Source organism: Saccopteryx bilineata, chromosome 4, assembly GCF_036850765.1.
Source record: "Saccopteryx bilineata isolate mSacBil1 chromosome 4, mSacBil1_pri_phased_curated, whole genome shotgun sequence".
Classification (NCBI taxonomy): Eukaryota; Metazoa; Chordata; class Mammalia; order Chiroptera; family Emballonuridae; genus Saccopteryx; species Saccopteryx bilineata.
In genome coordinates this window covers 281905978-281933031 of record NC_089493.1, presented here as the reverse complement: position 1 = coordinate 281933031, position 27054 = coordinate 281905978, and the positions used below count along the sequence as shown (strand labels likewise).

General features: G+C 49.3%; 1 protein-coding gene across 1 annotated transcript in view; it reads left to right on the top strand.

The window, feature by feature from the left end:
• The first annotated feature begins 1923 nt into the window (after nucleotides 1–1923).
• Nucleotides 1924–27054, top strand: part of ABAT (4-aminobutyrate aminotransferase) — a 94775-nt gene continuing 69644 nt past the window's right edge. Inside the window, exon 1 of the mRNA XM_066274916.1 lies at nucleotides 1924–2077. The gene's annotated coding sequence lies outside the window, so the exon portion shown is untranslated. The remainder of the gene's footprint in view (nucleotides 2078–27054) is intronic.

Here is a 27054-nt window from a genome sequence, read left to right as displayed (position 1 = left end):
ACTTGCCTTTCTTTAACAACTTTATTTCCTCCCATGTTTATTGACCTTTTGATTTCTTTGGGTGGGTCTTGGACAATTAAGGGGATTGTCTTCATGGCTTAGGTATTTTTTTTACTTTTTATTTTTAAACTTTATTTATTCATTTTAGAGCAGAGAGAGAGAGAGAGAGAGAGAGAGAGAAAGTGGGAGAGAAGGGAGGAGCAGGAAGCTTCAACTCCCATATGTGCCTTGACCGGACAAGCCCAGGGTTTTGAACCGGGGACCTCAGCATTCCAGGTGGACACTTTATCCACTGCGCCACCACAGGTCAGGCCATGGCTTAGGTATTAAGGAAAAAATTGCTAGATGTATAACACTGGCCTCATAAAGTTCTGCAAGCAATATGACAAGATTTACGTACAGGAGAGGTTGTCTAAGCTCTCAGTTTCAGCGGAACTTTGGATCAATTATATTTTCTGTCTGTTCCTTTGAATTATTTATTCTTATTTATTGTTTCTGTTTGGTTCCTACAGTCACAGAGCGCACTAGGAGACAGGTGGTTGGTTGAAAGTGTTTATTTATTTGTTTGCATTATATTTATCTTAAATTGTAATTTCTAGGACTACAGTCCTCCATTCCTAATCAGAGATAAGGCAGCCTGGATTCCCCGAAGGCTGGAAGGTGGGACTTTAGGAGTTTGTAAGATTCCAGCAGACTAAATAATTACCTGATGAGACCGAGTGGAGAAAACTAAGCAGTATTCTTTCTTGGCCTTTTAAGGTCTGGAATCACCAGTCCATCATTCGTTATGAGCACTTGGTGATCTCATGTTGTTCTGATGGGCAGTTTCTTGTGTCTTTGATTTTACCACTAAATGAATGTACTGTATGTATCCTTTTCCCAGATAACTTTAGAAAGCTATGGGGTTATCAGTCATTCACATTTTAGTATTAACTAGTTTTTGTTTTTTTTTATAAAGATTTTATTTATTTATTTTAGAGAGGGGACAGAGAGAGAGAGAAGGGGGGAGGAGCAGAAAGCATCAACTCCCATATGTGCCTTGACCAGGCAAGCCCAGGGTTTTGAACCAGCAACCTCAGCGTTTCCAGGTTGACATTTTATCCACTGCACCACCACAGTTCAGGCAGTATTAACTAGTTTTGATACAGCATTTTAATTTTTATTAAAGTGCCTTCATCACTTCTCCAATCTCATCTGCACCCATGAAGGAGGTATTATCACTGTCATTTCCATTTATTATTTAGGAAATTGAGAATCGGGGAGGTGGAGTGACTTGCCCTAGATCTTTCAGAAGGAACCACGAACTCCTAATCCAGTGCTCTTTGCACTGCACCCACAATACACAAGCTGTTTGCCTTCTGGATCTGGTGGGCCAGGAGGTGTTAAGTGAAGGGCGGCTTGAAGGACTGAGCGAGAGAGCCATGAGCACCCACCTTGGGGGTGGAGGGGGTCAAAGCATGATGCTTTCCCCCCCTTCTTTTCATGTGAAACCCGTCTGACTCTGACTCTTAAGGTTCCAGAGTCCGGGTTCTGGGGCGTGGGGTGCAGTGAGGGCAAGTGCACTCACCCGCAGTCTCAAGGGTCCAGAAAAAGGGCAGCGTGTAATTAAGGTCAAGGTTAAATCAATCAGTAGAGCTGCCACTCCCGCCCCCCTTTTAAAGACGGGCTCTCAGCCCCCCATCAGATGGGCTTCATTCCGGCTTTATGGGGATCCTCGGCCGCTTCTTCCACCGCTCCAGTCCTCGCTCCCGGCCCCCGCGGTCCCTCCTCCAGGCCCCGCAGTCCCTCCTCTAGGCCCCCGGCTCCCGCGGCCCGGGAGACCGGACTCTACCCCCTCCCCACCTTCCCCCTTCCCCCGGGGGCGGCGGCCCGTGGCGAGCACGCTCATTGGCCGCGGCGCGAGCGAGGGCCGGGGCCGGTAGCGCTGATTGGCCCGCGCGACTCGGCGGAGCCAGGGAGACCCGCGAGTCGCTGGGGGAGCGGGGCAGAGACCTAGCGCAGCCGGAGCGCAGGGTGCAGATCCCGCAAGTCGGGGCCCCGCAGATCGGAGTCCACACATCGGAGCCGGGGCCTGGAGGTAAGGACGAGGCGCTGGGGCGTGTGGGCGGGCCCTTCTGCGGAGAGTCGAGATGGAGTCCTTTGGCCCTGCCCCCAGGGAGCAAAAGCCCGGCATCTTCTCTCGGAGACACGGCCCTCATCCTCCTGAGACACAGGTCCCCTCCCCCGAAGAGAAAAAGGGGTCTCCCATCTTCCAGAGAACAAATAGCTTTCTTTTTCCTTAAGAAATGGGCTCTTTCTCTTGACCCTAGGTTCTAGAGATAAGGTTCTCCTCCCTAATGTACCCCTTGAAATGTGCCCCCGCCAACGGGGTCCGTCTTCTCCAGGTACCTAGGGCCCTCTCATTTCTTTGGAGGCCCATGTCCCTTCCCCCTCCCTAAAAACTAAGTTTGAATTTCTCCCCACCTACCCTCCTGAATGATGGGGTCTTCTAAGCGCATAGGTACAGCGTGCTCTCCCCATGAAAAATGGAGGCTCCCAGATAACCTGGGAAACTAGCCTCTCCTTCAGACAAGGATCTCCCGGGGCAGAGACTTGGCATGTCACCCTCCAACCCAATATGGAACTACCTGCATCCCTCTCAGAAACTAGGCTCCGGAATTTGCCTTTAGAGGTGACTTCCTGCCCCTTCCCCCACAGCCCCCCTTCCCTACCCATGAAAGACGCGGTTGCCTCCACACCACCACTAAAGCCATTGGGGGGGATTTCCACTCTTCCTCCAGTAGAGATGTACGATGAGGGGCTTTTACTCAGAAACAAGGCGAGGGTCTGGATACCCACTCATACCAGTCAGCCCCCTCGCTCCATCCCTGTCTCACCCTTTCACACAAACCTCATCTCATTAACACCCCACACCCACCCTTCCCACCTCATCTGATCCCAACCTTCCCCAGCTTCACTGCCACCCCTCGCTGCTCCACCTAATTCCATCTCACCTTTCCTGACCCTGGCCAGAGATAAGACCAGAGCAAGAGGTTCAGTAAGAAGGCCTACTGACTGAAGCCTAAACCTGGGGTCCTGAGCCTAGAGACCCTTCTAGGAGCCTCCAAACTCTGACAGCAGAGATGTCCTCTAAGGCAGCAGAACGAGCAGTGACCCCCGGTGCCCCAACACCCACCCACCCACCCTCCCACACATAAAGGGCTGTATTCAGAATACCCCCCCCCATGAGGCAGCCCACCCCTGTCCTGGAGAAGAGGGTGTCCGTGCAGAGAGAAGGGCCCCAGTTTGCTCCCTGGGCTGCCCGCTTGCCCCAGCTCCTTGGGCATGGCCCAGTGGAATTCCCTAGGCTCGTGACCAGGGAGGTGGATGCTGCAGGAGCCATCCACTGAGCCGGAGACGGTGTTGGTTTTGCTGCTTCCGTGAAGCTGGCCGGAGGGACAAGATGATGGTGACTTGAGGGGCTAGGAGCAGCTCTACTCTAGCGGGCCAGATTGTGGAGGAAGGGAAGAGAAAGGCAAGGAGCTTGCCTCACTCTTTGGATCTGCCCTAGCGACCTGGAGTGTGGAGAAATGTGTCTTGGATGCCCAAAGAGGTCAGCCCTGGGGAGAAAGAAGTGGCCCAGTCTGGAGCCCTAAGACCTCAGAGGGCTTCTAGATCAAGATCCTTGACAGTTAAGCAAACGGAAGCACGAAGAGCGGAAGGGACTTGCTCAAGGTCACTCAGTCAGTGGGTGGCAAAGCTGGTCACAGCCTCTCCAGGGCTTCTGTCGTTCGAGGGTTCTGGACACTACCTGCAGTCCTCACATTTACAACCCGACCACCGGGCACTGCTGTCCCCACTTGTCAGAGCAGGTGCTGAGGCTCTGCCAATGTCACGAAACTAGGAAGGGGCAAAGCCGGAACTCAGCGCCACCCTCCAACAGGCCACCTGGTAGAATCCATTCCTGGGAGTTTTCACTTCACCACTCACCCCTTGTAGTATTTTTATTGAGCCCACTGCCAAATTTAGGCTTGCCAAAGTCCAGATCGTCCCAGGAGAGTAAATAAGGTTGTTTGCAATATGCTGGAGCCAAGGCTTCTGCAGTTCCCTCAGGGTGCATAGCTCACCTCACTCCAGGAACTAGGGACAGGGCCCGAGGAAGTCATGTCGCCTTCCTTCAGGGCCTCTTCTCCCTCAGTCCCTGGACATTCCCTTCAGCCCCGAGCTCCCTGCAGCAATCTCCCGTCCCTGCTCAGAGCACGGCTTCTTTTCCTGAGGCACTGGATGGGTCCAGAGCTGGAACTCTGGTCAGTCCTACTCCATTTTAGAATAGGAATAGGAGCCAAGTTCAAGGTGCCAAGGTGAACGTTTAGAGCCTGAGGGGAACCATAGTGCATAGGGGTGGAGAGCTTGGTCTCTGAACCCCCTTATCTGAGTCTAGAGCCCGAACCTGCTACTTACTATGTGATCTTGGGACAATTATTAACCTCTCTGTGACCTGGTTCGCTCGGTGTCCTTAACAGAGTAAAATGAGTTAATCTTCAGCAAGTATATAGCACACAGTAAATGGAAACAATGATTATGACTACTCGCCCAAAGTCGTAAAACCTCTAAAACAGTAGGGAGTTTGTGCATTTAGGTAAAACTTATAACCTACCCAGTAGGTAATCTGCCAGGGGCCAAAGCAGTGAAGAGTCGACAAGAGTGATGTCTGCCCATAAAGACAGTGCAGTATATGGAATGGACCACAGACCCTAAGGTCATATGGGGCCAGAGGTCAACTCCTGGCTACTGCTGCTGCCTTGCAGACCTTGGGCAAGTCACTCAGCTCTCTGAACCTTAGTATACCCAGCCTTGGATGAGGTTTGTTGGGAGGTAGGCATCAGATTAGAGACAGGTCTGGAGCAGGGGTTATCCTCAGCACTGTAGGCAGTTGGGTTGACGAGTCCTGTCTAGTGGCATCCTTACACTATGGGATGCTCAGCGCCATTCCTGCATGCTACCCGTTAGATGCCACTCGCCACGCCCTCTAGTTATGACAACTAGAACTGCCTCCAAGCGTTGCCCAGATGTCCCCTGAGGGGCAAAGTTATCGCCCCCACGCGCCCTGAGAACGCTGGTCTAACATGTGCCTTGCGCAGAGTGGATGTTGGGTTAAAGGCAGCACCCTCCTTGCTCCGGCTCCTCCGGTCTGCTTTCTGCGTGATGGAGGGGGTGCTGTTCAGCCCCTGAGCCTCCCAGTGCTGATGACAGTTTTAATCCCTCACCTATTTGATTTATTTATTTTAATTCTATTTATTGATTTGAGAGAGAGAGGAACGGGGAGAGCTAGACAGAAACACAGATCTGTTCCTGCATGTGCCCTGACCGGCACCGAACCCACAACCTCTGCGTATCCAGATGATGCTCCAACCCACCGAGCTATCCCGTCAGGGCCATCCCTCACATTTTAAACAAGACGCCGCCATCTCCTAATGACCTGTGTGTGTAATACTCCAGGTTCCCCCATTTCACAGAGGAGCAAGCTGAGGCTCATGAGGTTCAGTGACTTTCTCGGGGTGTTATTTCCTGTCCTGCTAGAGGACAAAGGAGCAGTCGTGCCAGTTATAAAAGTTTCAAAAGTGACCTAGTGCTGGAGCCTTCTTTAAAAGATCATTTGGCAATGTCTTTCAAAGTTTACACACTGTGTGCCCTTTGGCTGAGCCGTCTCACTTCTAATAAGCCCCTGTAGAAATGCTCGCGCGTGCACACAGGGAGAGGAGCACGGGACTGCGGGCTTTTACTACTGGCCAGGGGACGGGTTACATTACGGTGCAGTCACATGGGGGAATGAGCGTAGTTCTTAAAGAATTAAGTAGATTTACCTTCCTGACCCAGAAAGGTCTCCGAAATTTATTATAACATAGGATCAATCCCTACAGTATAATCCCATATTTGGAATATATATATATATATATATATACACATATATATGATATATATGTAAATGCATATGACCATTGGTAGTTAGGGAAGTGAGGAGCATGACAAAGACCTATATAGATAAGAAAATATTCATAGGAGAAAAGATCTAGTACCCTAGCCTGCTTCCAGTGCATTAAAACTGAGCAAAGCAGAGCCCACGATGGTTGAGACACTTGCTTGGGGTCCCTCAGCCAGGAAGCACGGCAGTGGGACTCCGGCCCGAGTTCCGAACCCCAGGTAGGGGCTCTTTCAGCTGCCCCGCCCCCAGGAGGAATGCCACCTTTGCCCCCACAGTGTCTGCGTGATGGATGTGGTCTGGGGACCTGCGGACCCTGGTCCCTCTCTGCAGGGATGTGGTCACGGTGGCAGTTGTCAGGGGCTGAAACTCGGGCCTGTGGGCTTCCTGAGAGTTCTGAGGCCAGCAGACAGGAATCTGAGGCCTCACCTCTCGGCTGAGCCTCTGCCCGACCACGGGAGCTCCTTCCACCAGCGTCCTGGTGGGTTTTGGGGACAGACTGACGGAAACTGAGCTGGGCTTCCTCCAGCAGGGCCGCCTCAGGCCACGGCCACTTTACCTCTCACTTCCCCCTCTTTAACAAGGAAATACTCTGTATGTTTCATTTTTAAAAAGGAGAAGAAAAGGGAGTGGGGAACCCACTTCGTGGGGTTATTACGAAGATAACTGAAACCGTGTTCAAACACCGGGACACAGTCCTGTGTAGGTAACGGGAGTCCTGCCTGTCCCCTTCTCTCTGCTTGCCCACCCCCTTGCCGGGACGCAGAGGACAAAAGCCTCACAGTGACAGCTAGCTGAATCAACAACCCCGCTCTCTGCGGTCGCCCAGCAGAAAGTCCAGGGAACAAGGTTCTAAGCATAACTTAACCGCTCTCTTCCTTGCTTCTAGCTCTGCTTCCTTTTCTAGACGCTCCATCCATTCAACTGTCTCGCCCGTCGTGGGGACAGAATTGCATGATGCAGCCTCTAATTACACACTCCTTCAATCTCCGGATCAACTCTCCAAGGGCAAATTTCCCTCCTCCTTCAGGAGCTATCTCCCATTCTACCCTTTACAGCTCATCTCCTCTGTCCTTCCACCCACGGCCTGGAGGCCCATTCCTCCTCCCCCCAGCGCCCGGCACCCCCATCCGAGGCTTCCTTGTATCCAGGGACGTGGGCTGGTCTTATCCCTTTCTGTAATTCCTGGAGGGGCTCATTTGCTCCTGCGCCCCAAATGCATACTACAGTTCCTGGCACACAGCAGAGACTCGATGAGCCTTTAGTGCTCACATAAATGCATTTTTTTATGATGCTGAAACACACATAACATAAAATTAACCATTTTCATCATTTGAAAGTGCACAATTCAGTGGCATTTAGTACATTCACAATATTACACAACCATCACCACCATCTAGAGTCGGAACTTCTTCATCGCCCCAGAAGGAACACTTGTACCCATTAAGCAGTCACTTTCCTTTCCCACAGTCCCTGGCCACCACTAATCTGCTTTCTGACTAGATAGATTGGCTTGTTCTGAATATTTCACGTAAACGGAGTCAGGCAATGCGTGGCCTGCGGCGTCTGGCTTCAACACGTAGCATGTGTCGGTACTTCGTCCCTTTCTATGGCTACATAATATTCTATTGTCTGGGTAGACGGCTTTGTTCATCCATTCGTCAGCTGATGGACGTTTGGGTTGTTTCCAGGTTTTTGATATTGTGAATAAGGCGGCTCTGAATGTGTGTGGACAAGTTTTGGGTTGAAGACCTATATATGTTTCAACTTGTGGGGATATATACCCAGGAGTGAAGCTGCTGGGTCATACGGTCATTCTTTCTTGAACTTTTTGAGGAACTGCCAGACTACACCAGTCTACATTCTCGCCAGCAATGTGTGTAGGTTCCCATTTTTCACATCTTCGCCAACACGTTGTTGTCTGTATTATTATTACTATCCTTTCTGCTCCAGCAGGTGTGAAGAGGGTATCTCACTGCAGTTTGGATTTGCAGTCCCCTAATGGCTAATGACGTTGAGCATCTTTCCATGTGCCTGTTGGCCATTTGTGTATCTTCTCTGGAGAAATGCCCGTTCCAGATCTTTGCCCATTTTTTTATTGGGTTGTTTGTCATTCTGTTGAATTGTAGGAGTTCCATATGTACTTAAATGTGTTTTTTGTGTTGCCATTTCCTCTTGTATTTTGATATTTGTTCAATTCCTATGGGTCAGACACTGTCCTGTGACCTTGGGATATCAAAGTCACTACAATATTGTTCCTGCCCACAAGGGGCTCACAGTCTAGACCAGGGTTAGTCAACCTTTTTATACCTACCGCCCACTTTTGTATCTCTGTTAGTAGTAAAATTTTCTAACCGCCCATCGGTTCCACAGTAATGGTGATTTATAAAGTAGGGAAGTAACTTTACTTTATAAAATTTATAAAGCAGAGTTACAGCAAGTTAAAGCATATAATAATAATTACTTACCAAGTACTTTATGTCAGATTTTCGCTGTTTGGCAGAATAGATCTTTATGAAACAACTTACTATAGTTAAATCTATCTTTTTATTTATACTTTGGTTGCTCCACTACCGCCCACCATGAAAGCTGGCACGCTCACTAGTGGGTGGTTGGGACTAGGTTGACTACCATTGGTCTAGAGCAGGGGTCCCCAAACTACGGCCCGCGGGCCACATGCGGCCCCCTGAGGCCATTTATCTGGCCCCCGTTGCACTTCTGGAAGGAGCACCTCTTTCCTTGGTGGTCAGTGAGAGGGGCATAGTTCCCATTGAAATACTGGTCAGTTTGTTGATTTAAATTTACTTGTTCTTTATTTTAAATATTGTATTTGTTCCCATTTTGTTTTTTTACTTTAAAACAAGATATGTGCAGTGTGCATAGGGATTTGTTCATAGTTTTTTTATAGTCCGGCCCTCCAACGGTCTGAAGGACAGTGAACTGGCCCCCTGTGTAAAAAGTTTGGAACCTCTGGTCTAGAGCAAAGTTTCTCACCCTCAACACTGTTAACACTGCCGCGGGCTGTCCTGCGCACTGCAGGATGTTTAGCAGCAACCCTGACCTCTACCCACTAGATGCCAATAGCCAACTTCCCTCCAAGTTGTGAAAATCAAAAATGTCTCCAGACATTGCCAAATTCCCCAGGAGAACAAAACTGTTCCTGGTTGAGAATTACTGGTTTAGAGGCTAAGACAGGTGTATATATCCACAATTTCAGTCGTATCTCTTGTGCCCCAGAGTATACACAGCGGACATTGAGGACATCGTTGATGAATGTTCGATCGGTGGGTAGATGGATGGATGGATAGACAGATAGATGAATGTAAGGATGGGCACAGCTCCTTTATTGGTTGGGTAAACTGAGGGATGAGTGTGTGAATGGATGAATGAATAAATGAATGTCCTTTGCATGGTCTGGCCATGGGCCTGAAACTCTGCTAGGGAAAACAGAACACCAATCTTCCAATTAGAACACTCTACCCCTTCCTCTCCACCTAGCACAGTGGTTCTCGGGCTTTAGCACCAGCCTCCCATGGAGGGTGTGTGAAAGCCCAGATGGATGGGCCCCGCCACCAGAATTGGTGCTTCCGGAGCACCGCCGGCCTGGTAGAGGGCTCCCACCGGTTTCCATGGCCTCTGGGGACCTGCAGCAGACCTCCCCCACCTCACCAACCTCAGATGCCTGTTCTCAGATGTCCCCTAGCCTTAACTGCCAACATCAACATTTATTGCCTCGGTCTGTTGACAACGTGCTGAAAATCTCTCCCTTGGGCTCACTGAGAATTGTTTCAAAGGTGTCCTAGCACCTTGCTATACCGGAGTTGTGGTCCAGTGACCGGCAGCATCACGTCGTTGGGGGGCTGGTTAGAAATGCAGACTCTTGGGCCCCATCCAGGGCTACAGGATATAAACCTGCATTTTAGCAATATCCCCGAGGGGCTTCTTGTGCACGGTTAAGTTTGAGACACCTATCCTAAGACCTCTCTGTGCCCTCACAGCTCAGAGCTAACCCTGTGTGGCTTTGCGGAGTTACATTGGCAGGATCTGTTACAATGTAAATGGTTTCCGGGCTGAAACATCATTAGGACACTATTGGTCATTCATATCTTTGCCTGATGTACTTTATCTCTTGGGACAGGGGTCCCCAAACTTTTTACACAGGGGGCCAGTTCACTGTCCCTCAGACCGTTGGAGGGCCAGACTATAAAAAAAACTATGAACAAATCCCTATGCACACTGCACGTATCTTATTTTAAAGTAAAAAAAACAAAACGGGAACAAATACAATATTTAAAATAAAGAACAAGTAAATTTAAATCAACAAACTGACCAGTATTTCAATGGGGACTTTGGGCCTGCTTTTGGCTAATGAGATGGTCGATGTGCTTCTCTCAATGACAACCAATGAAAGAGGTGCCCCTTCCGGAAGTGCGGTGGGGCCAGATAAATGGCCTCAGGGGGCCGCATGTGGCCTGCGGGCCGTAGTTTGGGGACCCCTGTCTTGGAATGTCTGAACTGACCTTGTTTGACCCATGGGAAATAGAGGCTCATTAGAGCCATGCCTTGCCATATGATGACCGTGAAGCAGAACAGAGATTGCCATCCGTCCCCGATGGCGAGCCGGGTCCAGAGGGGTTGAAATGCCACAGTGGCAATACATACATGAAACTATGGAGTGGGAGGGGAGCATTCTGAAGCTGCTAGGTTTGCTCTTCAAAAGCAGAGGAAGGGACCTGACCTGGGGTGGCACAGTGGATGGGGCGTTGACCTGGGGTGCTGGGGTCACCAATTCGAGCCCTGGGCTTGCCGGGTCAGGGCACGTGCGAAAGGCAACTGCGAGTTGATGCTTCCTACTCCTCCCTCCTGCCTTTTTCTCTCTTTCTCTCCTCTCTCTAAAATCAATAAATAAAATCTTTTTTTAAATGGTGGAAGAAAAGGAGATAATTTAAAAGCGAGTCAAGAACAAGAACTTAAGTAGTATTTTTTTGTTACTCTATTTTTCAACAAGTGTTTATTGGGTACTTGGTAGATGCCAGACATTGGCATTGTGTCGGTGGGGTTGAACACGGAAGACAGGTCTCACTCTTAGTGGCTTCTGTCTAAATAGGCAGTCTTGTCATCTGCTGTTCATTCATTCTTTAATGGACCTGTCCATTGATTGTACACCTTCCATATGTTCTATACAGTTCTAGGGGTATGTGGGGGGTGGGGGCAGAGAGAGGGAGCTATTCCACTGGAGGATCTTCTAGGTTGGCTAGGAGGTAGGGGGGAACGGGCCCATAAACAACTGCTATTCAGTGAGACGAGTCCCAGGAGAGGGTGACAGATAGAGGTTCCAGCTGAGAGAAGAGGGGTTACATGTCCCTGTCCCTGGGGATGCTGGGGAAGAACTTTCAGGAGAAAAAGGCAGAAAAGACAGGAAGGATCTCAACAGAGAGAACATGAACAGAAAAGCTCAGAAACTCCCTGGAAAACTGTCAAAAGAAAATCTTCAAGAAAAAAAAGGATAAAATCATGACTCCGATACTAGTACAAGAACGAACACTTGTTAACTTTATTTATTTTATTTTTTTTTAATTTAATTTATTGTGTTTACATAGATTCTAGTGTTGCGAACACTTGTTAACTTTATTAAGCTCATTCAATGAGGAGACTGAGCAGATGTTAGAACTGGTTTAAAGGAAAAGTCAAATGAGGCATGATTGTCTATGGAGTAAAGGAATGTTGACCTGAGTGGCAAACAGTGGTTGAACAAAACAGAATTTGTGGCCCTGGCCGGTTGGCTCGGTGGTAGAGCATCAGCCTGGCGTGCAGGAGTCCCGGGTTCGATTCCCAGCCAGGGCACACAGGAGAGGCGCCCATCTGCTTCTCCACCCCTCCCCCTCTCCTTCCTCTCTGTCTCTCTCTTCCCCTCCCGCAGCCAAGGCTCCATTGGAGCAAAGTTGGCCCGGGCACTGAGGATGGCTCCATGGCCTCTGCCTCAGGCACTAGAATGGCTCTGGTTGCGACAGAGCCATGCCCCGGATGGGAGCATCGCCCCCTGGTGGGCTTGCTGGGTAGATCCCTGTCAGGTGCATGCGGGAGTCTGTCTGACTGCCTCCCGGTTTCCAACTTTGGAAAAATACAAAAAAAAAAAAAAAACCAAAACAGAATTTGCTTGTCTATTAGTCTACTAATTGCAAAGAACTGGGGGGGAATAGCTTGAAAATAATGAACAGAGCTAGAATCAGATCATGGAAATGTTTGCATTGTATGTAGACATTGCGTAAATTTTCATTGAGACTCTTTTTCCCCCCCATAAAAGCAATGTTCAGAGGATGGGGGAGGCACTGGCTGGAGCACAGGGTGGGTGAAAAGGAGAAGGGACACAGCGGAGGCCGGATCACGGACAGCCGGGTGCCCTATGGTGGTGTACTCCCCCTTGACCCAGAGGTCCATGGGGAATCATGGGAGGGTTTTAAGCAAAGGGGTGGCCTGGTTTGATTTGCACTTAAGAAAGATCCTTCTGGAAGCTGGGTAGAGAATGGACCGACTGACTATAGGAAGCCCAGACAGAGAAGCCTGTTAGAAGGCAGTGGTGGGGGCTTCGGCTAGAGTAGGGTTAGCAAATATTTTCTATAAAGGAGAAGACAGTAAAGATTTGTGGCTTCATGGGCCATACAGTTACTATCGCAACTACTCAACTGTCTGTGACATGACAGCAGCCATGGGCCGTGGAAATGAATGGGCACATCTGTGTTCTAATGAAACTTAATTTACAAAAACAGTCTGGGGGCCAGATATTTCTCCACCATCACCACCGTAGTTTGCCAACCTTGACCTAGAACAACATCAGGGAGGCTAGAGCTGTCCCTGGCTTGGACAGGCCTCCTGTATCCCCGCCTCCCTCTGAATGTTTAGAGTCCCTTGGCGGCTATTGGTGGAGCCAGGCACACCTTCTCCCACTTGCCTTTGAGTGGGTTTCCTCAAGGAACCAGACTGTACCTGGGGTGAATCGCTGGCCTTTGAGCAAAAAGCGTTTAGGACCTCTGAGCTCCTTCGGGACAAGGTTGGCTGAACAGCCTCTTACAGCAGCCAGAAGACCTAAGCGGGACTTGCGGGAGCAGAGCCTCCTCCCGTCTCCTGGCCCAGAGCTGTAAATAGCAATCTGCTGGCTTTTCAGGCTGAGTGCCGTTCTGGGGACAGGCTGGAAATGAGCACACCACGGAGAGTTTGTGCAAATGACTGCCTGCATGCAGATTTGCATGCCTGGCATCCTGCTGCAGCCCTCAGTGCACAGTCTTCCCAGGGGCTGAAGCAGGGCTCAGAGAACCACACAGAGGAAAGCATGGGCATTCTGACCTGGGAATGAGCTTCAGGAGGGCTCCAGACACAGCTGGGCTGTCAGGCTAATGGGAAGCTGTAGGACAGGAGGAAACATTCAGAAGACCCTGGATGGAGTTCACCTCAGGCTCTGCCCATCCTAAAGACAATGGCTCGTTAAGGAATGGCAGCTTCTATTTGCCGCAGTCGGTGGGTGCTAGGGCTCTTCTGAGGGTTTTTTATACATTTCCTCATTCATTGCTCACAACAACCCTGGGAGGAAAGACTGATCAGGTTGCAAGGTGGGAAATGGAGATTCAAAGGATAAGGGCCTTGCCTGGGTTTAGTTTACTCATCAATCAATGGGAATAATATTGGCTTACCCATTTACTGTAACAGCAGGGTTTGGGAGGACCAGCTGCCACAGCAAATGAGAAAGCAGGGTAAATATGTCAAAAATGTTGGATAAAACCAGCGGTAGGTGGAGAAAGTCCAAAGACCTTCCTTCCAGCAGTAGCCGCCCACCAACAGCTCAAATCATTTGCAGGAGTTGATTAGATTCGACCCTGTGGTCCTGCTGTGGTCCTGGGTTTGGGCTAGTTTCTTAGACATTCCTATGGGGTCAAGGAAATACCAGTATTGGGAAAGCAGATGTATTGCTGGCTCCAGAGTGCCCTAAGATTGGGACTTCTTGACCTCAGTTTTCTCATCTGTGAAATGGCAACATCATATTGGTGGTTGTGTAGAGCAAGTGTCAGTGGTCTGGACAGAGAATAAAACCAGCCACAACATTCCCTTAAGCTAAAGCCTAATCCCGAGCAAGGATTCCATGAAGGCTGAGAGGGGTGAGGAAGCTGCAGAAGAAAAGTCTGAAGCTAGCAGAGTTCATGAGGTTTAAGGAAAGAAGCCATCTCCATAACATACAAGTGCAGGGGGAAGCAGCACAAGATTTAGACTAGTACCTGAACTTAGTTAATAAAGCAGTGACAGGGCCCTGGCCGGTTGGCTCAGTGGTAGAGCGTCGGCCTGGCATGCAGAAGTCCTGGGTTCGATTCCCAGCCAGGGCACACAGGAGAGGTGCCCATCTGCTTCTCCACCCCTCCCCCTCTCCTTCCTCTCTGTCTCTCTCTTCCCCTCCCACAGCTGGGGCTCCATTGGAGCAAGGATGGCCGGGGTGCTGGGGATGGCTCTGTGGCCTCTGCCTCAGGCGCTGGAGTGGCTCTGGTCGCAACATAGCGATGCCCAGGATAGGCAGAGCATCACCCCCTGGTGGGCAGAGCGTAGCCCCTGGTGGGCGTGCCGGGTGGATCCCGGTCGGGTGCATGCAGGAGTCTGTCTGACCGTCTCTCCCCATTTCCAGCTTCAGAAAAATACTAAATAAATAAATAAATAAATAAATAAATAAATAAATAAATAAAGTAGCGACAGGATTGACTCCACTTTTGAAAGTTCTACTGTGAGTAAAATGCTATCAAAAAGCACTGTGTGCGCCCTGGCTGGTTGGCTCAGCGGTAGAGCGTTTGCCCGGCGTGTGGAGGTCCCAGGTTCAATTCCCAGTCAGGCAACACAGGAGAAGCACCCATCCACTTCTCCACACTTCCTCTCTCCTTCCTCTCTGTCTCTCTCTTCCCCTCCCACAGCCAAGGCTCCATTGGAGCAAAGTTGGCCCAGGCACTGAGGATGGCTCCGTGGCCTCCGCCTCAGGCGCTAGAATGGCTCCGGCTATAACAGAGCAATGTCCCGGATGGGCAGAGCATCACCTCCTGGTGGCCATGCCAGGTGGATCCCGGTCGGGAACATGCGGGAGTCTGTCTGACTGCCTCCCCGTTTCCAACTTCAGAAAAATACATACACACACAAAAAAGCACCAAATGCTACAGAGAAATTGTTTTTGGAAGAAAGAGCCAATCAGTGCAACAAACTTCTTGTTGTCTAACTTTAAGAAATTGTCACACGCAGCCACGCCAGCCTTCAGCCCCCACCACCCTGATCAGTCAGCAGCCATCGAAGTGAGGCCAGACCCCTCACCAGCAAAAGAATCATGCCAAAAATCAGATGATAGCTAGCATTTTTACCAATAAAGTATTTGTTAATTAAGATGTGCATATTGGGGCCTGACCTGTGGTGGCGCAGTGGATAAAGTGTTGACCTGGAAATGCTGAGGTCGCCGGTTCGAAACCCTGCACTTGCCTGGTCAAGGCACATATGGGAGTTGATGCTTCTTCCTGCCTCCTCCCCCCTTCTCTCTCTCTCTCTCTCTCTCTCTCTCTCTCTCTCAAATGAATAAATAAAAAGAAGAAAAAAAAAAGATGTGCACATTGGGTTTTTTTTAAAAAAGACCTAATGCTATCACGCACTTAATAAACTACAATATAGTGCAAACATAACTTTTATGTGCACTGGGAAATCCGAAAATTTGTGGGACTCAGTTTCGATATTTGCTTTTTGGTGGTGGTCTGGAACTGAACCCGTAATACGCCTGTAGTGTTGCCATGAACATTCTAGAATAAAGTAATTGTTCAATCTCTACCCCCTGGCAGTGTGTCTGAGAGTGCCGGCTGCTCTACGGCCCTCCGGCACCAGCGCTTAGACTTGCTACTGTATTCTGTAATTTTAGCCATAGTGGTGAGTGTGTGGTGGTTTTTAAAATTTCTCTACCTACTAACTGGATTTGATCATCTTTGTGATATGTGTATTAGAATGTGTATATCTGGTTTTATAAAGTGCCTGTTTCCATCTCGTATCCACTTTTCTTTTGCATTGTCTTTTTTTTTTTTTTTTTCTTTGCCCTGTAGGAGTCTTATCATGCTGGGTAATGATCCCTTTGCCAGTTGTATGTAATTATCTTCTATTCCATATGTGATTTTCACTTTCATGGGTGACTTTTGATAATTGGAACTTTAAATTTTTATGTAGTTCGTATTTTTTGCCTTTGATGGCTAATGTTGTTTGTGTCCTAATTCAGAAATCCCGCGTCATTCACGTGCCTCCCCTCCCCCATGACCTCCTAGAAGCTTTCACGTTTCACCTTTCTGGTTTAATCTCCATAACCCACCTGGTGCTGATTTTTATGTAACGGATTAGGTCAGATCATGGCTAGTTTTTCTCTCCAGGTGATAATCCAATTGGGCCAATATCACTGCCACTTTGTCAGAAATCAAGTGCCCGTGTAAGTGTAGATCTGTTTTTCTCATCTCTGTTCATGTCATTTGGTGTGTTTTCCTTTGTCGACATCACATTGTCTTAACCATTTAGCCTTAAAAATGATAGAACATGCCGGATTGTCCTCTAAAGAGACTGCAGATCAACACTTGTGCTAACAACTCAACAAAAATGGATTGTGAGCCCTGGCCAGTTGGCTCAGCGGTAGAGCGTCGGCCTAGCGTGCGGAGGACCCGGGTCCGATTCCCGGCCAGGGCACACAGGAGAAGCGCCCATTTGCTTTTCCACCCCTCCGCCGCGCTTTCCCTCTCTGTCTCTCTCTTTCCCTCCTGCAGCCAAGGCTCCATTGGAGCAAAGATGGCCCGGGCGCTGGGGATGGCTCTGTGGCCTCTGCCCCAGGCGCTAGAGTGGCTCTGGTCGCAACATGGCGATGCCCAGGATGGGCAGAGCATCGCCCCCTGGTGGGCAGAGCTTCGCCCCTGGTGGGCGTGCCAGGTGGATCCCGGTCGGGCGCATGCGGGAGTCTGTCTGACTGTCTCTCCCTGTTTCCAGCTTCAGAAAAATGAAAAAAAAAAATGGATTGTGCACCAACACAGTGCCAGACAGTATAGTGACGGGGTACAATTTTAAGTATAAATACAGCTTTAAAGGTTTTCGGTCTTGTCAATGCCAGACATGAGCCAGATAATGCTACAGAGGTGCCCTGTAGGTGTGATGGGGCCGTAAAGGGGGAAGAGAGGGAGAGGGGCTAAGAGGCTGCGAAGAGGAGGCTGTGCTCTGGTGGGAGGGGTCAGGGAAGGCTCTCTGGAGGAGGTGCATCATGAGTTGAAATCAGGGGCATGAGTAAGAATTTAAAAATCAGAAGCAAGGGGAAAGCATTCAGGGCAGTAGGAACAGCATCTGCAAAGGCTCTGGGGTAGAAGCCTACATAGAACGAACACAAGATCCAGGTGGCAGAAGCCAGAGGGATGAGAAGGTGGTGTGTGCAGAGATTGGAAAGGTGAGAGGGACTAGACCTCAAGGCCTTTGAGCCAGGTTCTGTTTTTTATTACCAAGACCGACTATCCTGAAACGTAAGTCCCTCTGAGTCTTGCGGATTAAGGGAGGTGCCAGGAGCTTTTTCAGCATACGTAGGGTTGCTTCTTTGCAGAAATGTGTGGTGGCCTCCAGAGTAATACATCAGTCCTGTTTAGCCTCCTCCTGCAGCTCCTGGCACCGGGAGTTTTCCGTTTTGCTAGCAGTGGAAATAAATGTTCTTCCAAAGAGTCGGCCCGAGTCCTGCGGGCAGCAGCATCTGCCCGGCACCAGGAGAAGCCTTCTCTCCCCAGCCTGCCTGCTGGGCCACCCCTGGGATAGGCCTGGTGCCAGACACCGTGCTGTGGACTTGAACCGTTCCTCTTCATTCATCATCATCACTGCTCATCACCCACTACCTCACCTCGAAGCAGGTGACCTGCCACTCATTGTTCCTTAAGAGTACTGTATTTCCACTGGAACAATGGTACCTCCCCCCACCCCCAGGGGACATCTGGCAAGGTCTGAATGCATTTGGGGGTTGTTACAACAGGTAGAGGAGGAGGTGGCACCTCTGGTATCTAGTGGGTAGAGGCCGGGGGTGCTGCTGATGGTCCTGCAGTGCACGGGACGGCCCCACCCACACGTGACGGTAAATGTCAGTAGTGTTGAGGCTGGGAGACTCAGCGTAGGAGCGCACCTCTCCCATACCCTTTCTAAGATCTTTAGAGGAAGTTTGTGTTAGGGAGCACATCTCTAACACCTTGTCCCTTGTGGCTGCTCCTTACCGTGTTTTGGGGTTTTTGTCCTGCTGGTTTGGCAGGGCCTTGGCTCAGCATGGAGTCACTGAAAAAGGGTGGATGGGTGGGTGGATGGAGCTGAAGCCATGATGTTTGGCTCCAGGTAGATTTAAAAAATTCAGCCCTGATCAAGTGGCTCAGAGAATAAAGCATTGTCTTGTCGCACCAGAGTCACGGGTTTGATCCCCAGTCAGGGTGTGAACGAGAGGCGATCAATGAGTACACAACTGAATGGAACAGCTAAGTGGAATGGCGAGTTGATGCATCCCCTTCTCTCTCTCTCTCTCTCTCTCTCTCAAACCAGTAGAAAAATTAATAAAATAAAATAAGCCCACTTAAAAAAAATCAAATTAAAATAAACCAATAAAATGTTTCTATTCTGCAGCCATTCAGGGCGTTTCCAGTACTGCAGATTCACCCCTGTGTTGATAGGGGCTGTGCTGGTTGTGGGTGGTGGAAAGAAAAATCCCTCGCCCTGCGGAGCGTGACCCTCTGAGCCCCAGCCATATTCTCTTCTCTCGTCTCTTCTGGGAATGGACAGCCGTAATGAATCTAGGCTGTTGCTGCTCACCACAGCGTGCCAAAGGTCACCGCATTTGTCCCTGGGAGCTGATCTGCACATTTATCTCCAGGGAATGAGAAAACATGCAAACCCTTCGCCCTTTGTGTCGAGGTCTTTGTTCCCTTGTCCAACAGAATAAACTCTTCCCCAGTCACAAATGAGGAGAGATCCACTTGGTTCAGACCTTTGAAGGAGCCAAAACTTATTATTATTGTAAGAGACACTAGATTGTAGATTGTAACTGAATTTCACTGGGGCTGGTAATCTTTAACCCAGAAGAGGTTGTAAAATGGGGCGTGGTCCCCTGATAAGTGCCGGGGTTGCTGGGAAAGTTCCCACCAAGACTCAGCTGGGGCTGCAGGCGCTCCCTCTGCGCCCGGCCCCAACTCAAATGAGCAAGGCCAGCTGCAGGCCCAGGGATGTCCACACACAAAGCCTGCCACACTCGCTTTCAGGGGTAGACCCTGCAAGCAATGCCAATGATGGGAAAGCTGATCGGGTCTGCTTTGAACAAGAAACAAAAGGGCACCGATTTCTGTTCTGAGCACTTTACGTGTATTAGTGTTTTTAACCTTGAAGGTAGTTCCTGTCCTCACCAATATCTGACAAATGAGGAAACTGAGACACAGAGAGGTTAAATAACTTGTCCAAGATTATATGGATGGTAATTTCCATCTTCTGTGATTTTATTTTTTTTTAATTCATTTTTAGAAAGGAGAGGGAGAGACAGAGAGAGAGAGACGAGAGGAGCTGGAAGCATCAACTCCCATATATGCCTTGACCAGGCAAGCCCAGGGTTTTGAACCGACAACCTCAGCATTTCCAGATCGACCCTTTACCCACTGCACCACCACAGGTCAGGCCCATCTTCTGTGATTTTAAAAGAGTTAAAGGGCAATCTGACCCAGAGAGTCAGCCCCTTCTGTTTCGAGGCAGGTGCCCTGTCATTCAGAGGAAGTCCCAGGTCAGGTTGCCTACCTCTCTTGGGGAAGTCATTGTCTGGGGCCTCTTCTCAGGGGTTACCACTCTCCATTGTAATTCTCTCTTTCTCTGTCTCCAGCACTAGACTGTGAATCCTGCGAGGATAGAGACTTTCCATATATCTTTTCTGCGCTCCTAGAATCATCCCAGGATCTGGGACAAAGTGGACATGTGGCTAGTGTTTGTTGAATGAATGCATGAATACATTATTTAGGTTAACTTTTTCAGAGAAGCTCTTGAGGTTTGCTGTATATTTGGTTCCCAAATATGCTTGGAGGGATTTTTGTTTTATTTTGCCTGCTGTTTTTTTCTTTTCCAAGTAAACTTATTTTGAGATCATTGTAGATTCACACCCAGTTGTGTCCTTCACCAGTTTCCCCTAATGGCTACATCTTGCTAACCCCTGTGTACAATATCACAACTGGGAAATGGATAAGCAATCCACTAATACTTTATTTCCCTAAGCAAACATATTCATACATTAATAGTTGTTTATGTTTTTTCTTAATGTTCATTGCAATAAAAAGAGCCCTGGCTGGTTGGTTTAGTGGTAGAGCATCAGTCTGCTGTGTGGAAGTCCCAGGTTTGGTTCTCAGCCAGGGCACACAGGAGAAGTGTCCGTCTGCTTCTCCACCACTCCCCCTCGCGCTTCTCTCTCTCTCTCTCTCTCTCTCTCCTCCTGTAGCCATGGCTCGATTAAAGCGAGTTGGCCCTGGGCGCTGAGGATGGCTCCATGGCCTCCGCCTCAGGTGCTAAAAAAATGGCTCCAGTTACAATGGAGCAAGGGCCCCAGATGGGCAGAGCATTGCCCCCTGGTGGGCTTGCCAGGTGCATCCGGTCAGGGTGCATGCAGGAGTCTGTTTCTGCCTTCCCTCCTTTCACTAAAATTAAAATAAAAAAAAAGAAAGAAAAGATTACCATTAAGATAAATGTTTACTTATGTGCCATCTAATATCATCTCCTGGGAAATGTAGTTTGAGGCCTTAGGCTCTGGGTGACCCAGCGGGTGCCATCTACCTCTGTGTGTTGGGCAAGCCACATGACTCTGCTCCTCGGGTCCCTCACATGGAGAATGGGCATGACGCTAGAACCCACTTCGCAGAATTTGCGAGATTTCGGTTGTCGAGGCTCACGGTCGACCCTTGAGAAATGGAGCCCTGTTTCTCGCCAAGAGCCTCCGATGAGGCGCCAGACACTTTGAGTGTCTGCTCTGAGCCTTGACTTTTCACTCTGTTACAGGGGAGGGGTGGACCAGATAGTGAGGTTTCTGTCCAGCTCTGAAAGCACTCAGCTTGAGATTCCTGGTTGCCACTGCCACTTTGCTGCCAGGAAGGCTTGTGTTTGGGTGGCGTGGTGGAAGCCTGGCTTTGGGGATGTCCGAGCAGGAGCTCCCAGGCAGAGAAGGGAGCGGGAGGGAAGGAAACTGTGGCCGGCCACCCCACGCCAACACCTGCGTTCCAGTTCCCGAAGCACTGCTCTGTGCCCCCTTCTCCACCCACACGTTGTTCCTTCCCGACCCCCTCCCCATTCACGATGTGTCTGTCCCCTGAACACAGCGCCCGGCAGCCCGCGTTCTGTGGGAGCCACTGGGCTGCGTTACCCCAAGCGTTGAGCTTGAGCTGGGATGAGGCACGCTGGCCAGCCTCGCCTGAGCAGCACCTGTGCCTCCGCCAGCTCAACTTCGTGTTTCCGAGTCTGTGAAACGGAGAGCCCAGCCTGGCTTGGGGACGTCCTTTGGAAAGAAGAGTGGCGTGTCGATGCCACATGGTTCGAGGGGGAAGTTGCTGAGTCTACAAGATCATCCCACTTGAGTTGGCGTTGTGGGAGGGAGGAGAACTCAGAGGTGTCTGTTCGGAGACCGGAATGAGGGTCAGATCCTGGCTGCGATAGGGGCGGGTGCTTTGCAGTAGTCTTCATTTTCTGCAGCAACCAAATGATCGTAGAGATTGCGTTTCTCCACCTCTGTGGAATCACCCCATAACACCACGTCCGTGAGTCTGCAGAAAAACTAGCAGTTGTATAGCCGCTTATTTGCTACAAGAGTGCAGGAGAGTTTTTTGTAAGCTTCGCTGAGCCTCAATTTCCCCGTCTGCAAAAGCACACCACCGTAGCATCACAAGCTGTTTATAAGAGTATCCAGACTACCCGGAAAACAGCACAGAGTGAGAGTAGATAAAGCCTGACCCACCACCAGAGGGCCCTCGCATGGGTTTTCCCATCTGCAAAATGGGAGGAAGTCTTCCCTGTGATGGTGTAATGCTAAGTCTCAAAATGAATCGTACTCTTGGTGAGGAGAGAGACACAGAGCAGTTATCGGTGCTGACCGAATGCAGCGGCTTGCCCCTGGGATACCAGCTCAATTACTTGCCATTCCTTGGGCAGGGCAGTGGACCAGCGGAGTGGACGGTCAGTGCGCAGACTCTCAGAACCTGGGCCGGGAGGAATGCCCACGCTGATCCGGTCCGGCCACGCCCCTTTCTCTGACGCTTACAGCCTCTCTCCTGCGTCCTGGGTCAGAAGACGCCCAGCCTCTGGCGCTGAGTCCACGTCCAGTCCAGGTCAAGGAGCTTTTTTAGTTATTGAGCCAAAATCTGCTTGGTCTGGTCATTTCCTCTCTCGTTTGGTCTGTGCCTCAGTTTCCCCTTTGTAAAATTAGAGTAATAACTGTTGCTGCGTCGTTTCTCATATCTCAGTGACCAAAAATAGTCATAAAGCTCTATACTGCTGGAGCTCACGTTCTTCTGGGGGTGTGCAGAAGACAGACAGCTCTGCACGGTAAGCAAGACAGGGGTCGCATGCTAAGTGAGAAGGAGAAGGGGACAGGAAGGGCAGAGCGGACACGTGTTTAAGCGGAGGAGAAGCAGACCGGAAGCGCAAGGGCAGTTTAAGGCACAGTGGATAGAGCGTCAGACTGGGATGCAGAGGACCCAGGTTCGAGACCCCGAGGTCACCAGCTTGAGTGCGGGCTCATCTGGTTTGAGCAAAAATTCCACCAGCTTGAGCCCAAGGTCGCTGGCTCCAGCAAGGGGTTACTCTGTCTGCTGAAGGCATGCGGTCAAGGCACATATGAGAAAGCAATCAATGAACAACTAAGGTGTTGCAACGCGCAATGAAAAACTAATGATTGATGCTTCTCATCTCTCCGTTCCTGTCTGTCTGTCCCTGTCTGTCCCTTTCTCTGACTCACTCTCTGTCTCTGTAAAAAATAAATAAAATAAAATAAAATTTTAAATTGCACCTCAAGGAAGGCAGGAAGGGAGAGGCATGTGGACCTCTGGGGAAGAGATTTTGGCAGTGGATAGGGCAAGAGCGAAGCTTTTGAGGTGGGCTCACCTGGCACATTTTAGGAGCAGCAAAGGGTCAGGGTGGCTGTAGCAGAGCAGAAGGGGGGTGGGCGGAGAGGAGAGAGGACAAGGACAGAGAGGTGGAGGCTGGTGGGGGCCGTCCAGTGCCTCCTGGGGACCACTGTAGTAGCTTTGGCTTTTTCCCCCGGGATGGGGAGCACTGCAGGGTTCGAGCAGAGGGAAGATGGATGCGCTCTGGCCTGACGTGGGCAGTGATCCACTCTGACGCCTGTGCTGATTCCGTACAGACTGCAGAAAAATGAGGAGGGCCCGGAGGGCTAGGCGGCCACTCTGAGAACCAGGGGGCTTGGGTAGGAGTGGCAATGGTGGAGGAGGGTGAAGCGGGCAGGTTCTCGATCTGTTTCTAACGAGGAGCCAACAGGATCTACTGCTGGATTAGATGGGATGCACGAGAGAGGGCACCTGGGAGGGTGGAGTGGCGGAGAGCCCTGTGCAGCTGCCGGAATTCAGGGAGAGTTGACCAACACAGCTCTGTTGTCATTGGGGACCTTCTGATTACAGCAGATGACGCTGCTTTCCAGGGAGAATAGTGATGTAAAACTTTTCCGTTAAAAACCCATACAATTCCAAGGGGAAAGTCGTATAAGTGTTGGTAAATACGGAAAAGCTATGCAGCCTATAAATGCTGAGCCTGGAAAAGCACGCACCTGCAGTGTACCCAGCGTTCCCAGGAAGAGGAGACAGTGTCTGAGGCCGAAAGGGGCCCTGCCGGACCAGCGTGTCCGTGCTTTCCGCAAAGCTGAGCTCCTCTTGAAATGGAATCACGTGGGTCACCAGCTTGTTAGAAGGGAGATAGGGCCGACCTGTGGTTTCACGGCTTGGAATGCCAGATCAAAGTTCAGCACACTTTTTTCTGTAAAGGGCCAGATGGTTAACACTGTCGGCATCGCGGTCCACGCGGTTTCCCTCTCAGCTACTCAGCTGTTCCGCTGCAGAACCTATTATAGAAGCAGCCGCCGCAGCCTTAAATGAACAAGCGCGGCTGTGTTCCAACACCCCTCCGTGGACAAAATCAGGCAGCAGGCCCTAGTCTGCAGACCCCGGGCCTAGAACTTGAATTCCCAGGGCAGCAAATCCTCAGAACATCCCCTATCTTGGCCTTCCAGAAAGCCCAGACTTCCTAACTCCAAGCTTCCCTTTCCTCCACTGGCTTGGAATGAGCCAAGAAGTTTAGCCTCGCATCGACTACAAATGCACTAAACTGCCCATGTTGACCTACTTTCAACTGTTAAGTATTTCCACCTGGGATTGGAATCCAATGTGACCTGGTTCCATGCCAGAACACTAATGTCCTTTTATAGTCTATTTGGTAGCTCCTCTCCTCTTTGCACACCCTCGGAAACCAAAGTGAACACGGGTCCATTTTCAAGTGTGTGTGGGCTCTCTGTTAATGCCACGTCAAGTTATTCAATAATTGTGTTTTTCCATAATTAAATAGCTAGACATGTTAGGCCGCCATCGACTGAGGTCGCATTCACTGCCTGTGAGGACCTTTCTGTACAGTTGACCCTTGAACGATGCTGGGATTAGAAGCACCAACCCCCTCACAGTCAAAAATCTGAGTTTAACTTTTGACTCCTCAAAAAACTTAACTACTAATAGCCTACCGTTGACCAGAAGCCTTACCAGTAATATAAACAGTCGATTAACATATATTTTCTACATTATATGTATTATATTCTGTATTCTTATAATAAAGTAAGCTTGAGAAAAGAAACTATTATTAAGAAGATTATAAGGAAGAGAAATACATTTACAGTATTTATTGAGAAAAATGGCCCTGGCCGGTTTGCTCAGTGGATAGTGTCAGCCCGGCATATGGACGTCCTGGATCCAATTCCTAGTCAGGGCACACAAGAGAAGAGACCATCTGCTTCTTCTCCCCTCCTTCTCCCCATTCTCTCCCTCTTCTCCTCCTGCAACCAGTGGCTCATTTGGTTTGAGCATCTCCCTGGGTGCTGAAGGTAGCTTGGTTGGTCTCAGTGCCAGCCTCAGGTGCTAAAAATAGCTTGGTTAATTCAAGCGTCGGCCCAAGATGGGGACTGTCAGGTGGATCCCAGTCGGGGCACATGCAGGAGACTGTCTCACTATCTCCCCTCCTCTCACTTAAAAAAATAAAAAGAGAAAAAAGAAAAAAAATCTCCATATAAACAAACCCAAGCAGTTCAAAACTATCTTGTTCATGGGTCAACTGTATATCATTAGAGAAAGCTAGAGGTGCCTCTTTTCTCCAAACATTTGAATAAATTACTAACACTTCATTAACACTGATTCACAAAATACAAAATAAATTAGAAAAAGAAAGAAGACTGCCACCCCTGAGCCCCATATCCAAGATAAAACAATGTCAAACAAAAAATACATTTCATTCCAGCCTTTATTTTTTGTGTATTGGTTTTTTGGGAGTCTTTTGTTTGTTTGTTTTGTATTGCTTTTTGTACTTCTACAAAATTACAACCAGACTGCCTATAAAATTTTATGGCCTTTTCTCTCTCGTTACACAGCTTCAAAAATCATTTTCTTGCCTTTTTACATCATTTTTGGTAAACAATTAAGTAGCTGTAACACAGCTTGTTTGAGTAGTCCTCGGCTGTTGCTTGTGTATGTTGTTCTCGGCCTTTCACAAGTGACACTGCTCTAACATCTCTGAGCACTGAACTATAAATATTTCTTATTCAGGATTACTTGCGTTAGCTAAATTTCTGGAGGTGGACTTATCTGGAGTTCAAATATTTAATATCTCTTGATTCCTTGTGGCTGCGTTGTTTTCTAAAATGGGTGGGCCCAGATAGTCTTCGGTAGCGTCTGTCTGGAGAGGGTGCCGGGGGTGATGTTCTGACGCTCAGAGCTGAGATCAGAAATGCAAGCAGCAGGACTCCTGCTCTGTCAGTTGATTGGTTCTTTCTTTCTGAGTCTCATTTCAGAGAGGAAATTGACTCCACAACAAACACACACACAATCAGCTTCACAAAGCAATTAAAAGAGAAAGCAGGGTTTAGTTCCTGAGACAAATGATGCTACTTCTTGAAAATAACTGTGAGTTGCAAATTGGCCACATTTCTCCTTAAAGCCTTTAGATCCTTTGGGTTAGAACTTTGCACACAACAGGATGTAATTGTTGTCATTTGGGGAAATGTCTTCTCTGCCAAACCCTTAGTTCTCTCATCTGTAAAATGGGAATAGAAAGAATTCACTCCACAAATATTGAATGTGCCCATCATATATTCCAAGCACTGCGCTGTGTGCTACCCGTTCCATCTCTGGGGACTGGGGAATGGCGTGGAAGGCGTGCACGAACAAGATATGCACACAAATAAATGCATTAGTGCAAACTGTGGTAAGTGGAAAGAAAACACAGGGCGCTGTAAGAAATTATAGCAGGACAGATGTATTTCCATGAAATTCAGAAAGCTTCTTTAAAGAGATAATATGAGCTGTCTGAGACCTGAGGGACACAGAAGAGTTGGCTTTGGAGTGAGGAAAGCAGTTTAGGCAGCAAGAATGGCCAGTACAAAGGCCCTGGGGCCAGAGAGTTCTGTGCTTTCCAGGAATCAGGGACCAGAAGGGCCAGAGAGAGCAAGCAAAAGAGCAGAGTGGCATGACGTGAGTCAGGAGAGATCAGGAGGAGGGCATGGCTTGGGCAGCATCTCAGAGGCCTAATGAAAGACTGGGAACCCACTTTCACCTGAAGAGCGACAAGCTCAGGATGTGGAACAGGAAGATGACTTCTGCCACTGTAGCAGTCTTGGTAAAAGATGATTGTTCTGGGAGAAAGCAGAGGAATTAGAGATGTGTTTTGAGGCAGATTAGAGTTCCCTTTCTACCTCCCTTCTCTGGTTTCATCCTCAGGCTGATGGCCAGGTAATTCTGGTGCTGTTCAAGAAGTTAGCACTAACTGTGGCTGACTTT